General features: G+C 49.2%; 1 non-coding gene across 1 annotated transcript in view; it reads left to right on the plus strand.

The window, feature by feature from the left end:
• The first annotated feature begins 4,138 nt into the window (after positions 1-4,138).
• Positions 4,139-4,272, plus strand: part of LOC149548749 (25S ribosomal RNA) — a 3,293-nt gene continuing 3,159 nt past the window's right edge. Inside the window, exon 1 of the ribosomal RNA XR_016354930.1 lies at positions 4,139-4,272. This exon is cut by the window's right edge and continues 3,159 nt beyond it. This is a non-coding gene — a ribosomal RNA (25S ribosomal RNA).

The raw sequence follows: 4,272 nt of genomic DNA on the forward strand, positions 1-4,272 counted from the left end.
TTTTGCGTGCCTATCGCGGCTACAATGGGAGAGGTGGTTTCCGCGAGCCTCTCCCGTGCTCCCCTCATTGATTCAACACCGCTGTCAGGGCAGATGGATATGTCGGATTTTGAAATGGTGGATGCCGACGTTGAATCAATTAGAGGGGCATGAAGCCAACCCTCGAGGGTGCTATTCCTGGACTCTCCTTTAGATCATGTTTTCTTGTCACTCAGCTGGCACAATTTTGGAAAAAGGTTTGGTAGCGGTTGCCAGCCCTCACCGCGTCTACTTGGTGATTTTAAAAGTCAATCTAAAATGGGAGCCCTCATCTAGCACCTTCGTCCGGTGTTGCTCGGGTATTGCATAAATTTATGCCATCGGCGTGAATCCCCCAATGAATGCCTACGCTTGGACCCTCTCTTAGATCACCTTCTTCGATCACTCGACCGACGCAACTACGGAAGAGACTTGGTAGCAGTTGCCATTCTACAGCGCATCTGTTCAGCGATTTCGAAGTTGATCTAATGGCAAGCCCTTGTCTCTAGCCATGAGGTGGGTGCTTGGCGCTCTAGAAAAATTTTTTGCGTGCCTATCGTGGCTACAACAGGAGAGGTGGTTGCCGCGAGCCTCTCCCATGCCCCCCTCATTGATTCAATGCCGCTGTCAGGGCGGATGGATATGTCAGATTTTGAAACGGTGGATGCCGACGTTGAATCAATTAGAGGGGCATGAAGCCCACCCTCGAGGGTGCTATTCCTGGACTCTCCTTGAGATCATGTTTTCTTGTCACTAAGCTGGCACAATTTTGGAAAAAGGTTTGGCAGCGGTTGCCAGCCCTCACCGCGTCTACTTGGTGATTTTAAAACTCGATCTAAAATGGGAGCCCTCATCTAGCACCTTCGTCCGGTGTTGCTCGGGTATTGGATAAATTTATGCCATCGACGTGAATCCCCCAACGAATGCCTACGCTTGGACCCTCTCTTAGATCACCTTCTTTGATCACTCGACTGACCCAACTACGGAAGAGACTTGGGAGCGGTTGCCATTATACAGCGCGTCTGTTCAGCGATTTCGAAGTTGATCTAATGGCGAGCCCTTGTCTCTAGCCATGAAGTGGGTGATTGGTGCTCCAGAAAATTTTTTTTGCGTGCCTATCATGGCTACAAGGGGAGAGGTGGTTTCCGCGAGCCTCTCCCATGCCCCCCTCATTGATTCAACACCGCTGTCAGGGTGGATGGATATGTCAGATTTTGAAACGGTGGACGTCGATGTTGAATCAATTAGAGGGGCATGAAGCCCACCCTCGAGGGTGCTATTCCTAGATTCTCCTTTAGATCATGTTTTCTTGTGACTCAGCTGGCACAATTTTGGAAAAAGGTTTGGCAGTAGTTGACAGCCCTCACCACGTCTACTTGGTGATTTTAAAACTCGATCTAAACCAGGAGCCCTCATCTAGCACCTCCGTCCAGTGTTTCTCGGGTATTGCATAAATTTATGCCATCGACGTGAATCCCCCAACAAATGCCTACGCTTGGACCCTCTCTTAGATCACCTTCTTCAGTCACTCGACCAACGCAACTACGGAAGCGACTTGGCAGCGGTTGCCATTCTACAGTGCATCTGTTTAGCGATTTTGAAGTTGATCTAATGGCGAGCCCTTGTCTCTAGCCATGAGGTGGGTGCTTGGCGCTCTAGCAAAATTTTTTCCGTGCCTATCGCCGCTAAAACGGGAGAGGTGGTTGCCACGAGCCTCTCCCGTGCCCCCCTCATTGATTCAATGCCACTGTTAAGGCAGATGGATATGTCAGATTTTGAAACGGTGGACGGCGACGTTGAATCAATTAGAGGGGCATGAAGCCCACCCTCAAGGGTGCTATTCCTGGACTCTCCTTTAGATCATGTTTTCTTGTCACTCAGCTGGCGCAATTTTGGAAAAAGGTTTGGCAGTGGTTGCCAGCCCTCACCGCGTCTACTTGATGATTTTAAAACTCGATCTAAAATGGGAGCCCTCGTCTAGCACCTCCGTCCGGTGTTGCTCGGGTATTGCATAATTTTTTGCTATTGGCACAAATCCCCCAATGAATCCCTAGCCTTGGACTCTCTCTTAGATCACTTTCTTCGATCACTCGATCGACGCAATTACGAAAGAGGCTTGGCAGCGGTTGCCATTCCACAGCGCGTTTGTTCAGCAATTTCGAAGTTGATCTACTAATGGCGAGCCCTTGTCTAGCCATGAGGTGGGTGCTTGGGGCTCTAGCAATTTTTTGTGTGCCTATCGTGGCTACAATGGGAGCTTTGATAACAAAAGTTCTCGGCGACCTTCCCCAATAGAAATCAGTGCTGGTGTTCATGAAAGACACGTTATTCAGATTTTTGGAATATTGGCACCAACATCGTTTCTATTGGGAGGGCCGTGAAGCCATCCCGATTTTGCTATGCGAGGGCTCTCTCCCCAAAGTCACTCTCTACGCAACAACTTCTTTGGCACAAAATTTTCAGAATGGTTCGGCAGTGGTTGTCATTCCAATGGTGCCGTTGTGGTGGTTTCCTGGGCAGCGATCTGAAGGGCGACCCGTTGTCTAGTAGTTGGCCTGTGCATCACGAGTGACAAGGGAGCCTTTGTTATCAGAAGCTCCCCGTGGCCATTCGATTAGAAGAGCCATTTCTTGTTTGAGCAAGGACGAATGCAGCCTCAGATTCCAAAAGAAATCAACAATTTCGAATCTATATAAGAGCGGAATGAAGCAGCAGCACAGCCCGTTTGCTATGCGCGGCTCCCCAAAGTTGCTCTTCTTTCTCACTCCATTGCCACAATTTTGGGAGTTGTTCGACAGCGGTTGTCATTCCAATGTGTCATTGCGGTGATTTGGAGAGCGATGCTAAGGGCGGGAGCTTGTTTCTAGAATTTGGGATGTTTGTGCAAGTGAGCAGGGGAACTTCTCTTATCGGAACCTCTCCGTGGCCTTTGAATATATAGACCCAGTGCCGACGATATCAATGGATGCGAGCCCTTGGATTCCAAATTTGTCCACAGCTAACATTGGTTTTTGTGAGATATGGGCATGAAAGCACATCCCGATTGCTACGCGAGAGCTCCCTAAGGTCGCCTCTGTGCCAACTCGATCGGCACAACATTGGGAATGGTTCAACAGCGGTTGATGTTCCAATGTGTCACCAGGGCATGTCTTGCAAAGTGGTCTTGCTTTCAAGGGCGAGCTCGCATCTAGACCTTGGATTGTGCGTCACGTCACAAGTGAATGTGGAGATCTCTCTGTGAATAGCGGCATGGTGATTGCAAGAGAAAATTACAATCTTTTTCTCCTCTGCCGACCTCATAAAAAATTGGGTCGTGAATGGCTGTTTGGTAGGAATTTTAAAGGATTTGGATTTTTAAGGTGGATGTCGGTGTGTTCGCTAATTTCTAATGTAGAGCGAGCCTCGCACTAATAGCTTATATAGGAGAGGTGGTTGCCGCGAGCCTCTCCCATGCCCCCCTCATTGATTCAACGTCGGTGTCAAGGCGGATGGATATGTCAGATTTTGAAAAGATGGACGCCGACGTTGAATCAATTAGAGGGGCATGAAGCCCACCCCGGATGTGCTATTCCTCGACTCTCCTTTAGATCATGTTTTCTTCTCACTTAGCTGGCGCAATTTTGGAAAAAGGTTTGGTAGCGGTTGCCATCCCTCACCGCGTCTACTTGGTGATTTTAAAACTTGATTTTAAAACATGTCCGTGTATGCGGGCGAGCTCTCATCACCTATAAATGTGCGGAGGGGGTGTTTTTATACACGATGCCCTCGAGCGGCCTTATAATTAAGGTGGTCGCGTGCACAGTGATGCCCCTGCCAATTGCATAACCAGCCATGTTTTCAACTTGCATGGCCCTTCATCCTTCAGCACGGTGGTCTCCGTTGGCACTTCGGCAACCAGCTCTTCGTCATGGGAAAATGTTTGTTGCAATCGAGAAGGATTTTGTCTATGCGGGTGCACCTCAACAGGCATGTAGGAGGCATATGCCTGGGAAATGGATGTCTCTGAGTGGCCTTACAATTGAGGTGGCTACGTGCGTGGTGCATCTCGTATAGACTCGAGGCTTCTTTCCGAGTAGTGGTGACAGCGAGTTCGAGGGTAAAGGGTTCCGTACGGGATGTTCTTCCCAGGTGCTTGTGAATTGAGGCTCCCTGTTCGGCCCTCTCTGGTCGACGATGGGACACTTTCCTCTTGTGCAAAATCTTTGAGCGTTGCGAGTCCTACATGTCCTATGAACGTCATTCTTGTTGCTTGTG

Source organism: Cupressus sempervirens, chromosome 7, assembly GCF_028749045.1.
Source record: "Cupressus sempervirens isolate cs-2001-9-10 chromosome 7, ASM2874904v1, whole genome shotgun sequence".
Lineage (NCBI taxonomy): Eukaryota > Viridiplantae > Streptophyta > Pinopsida > Cupressales > Cupressaceae > Cupressus > Cupressus sempervirens.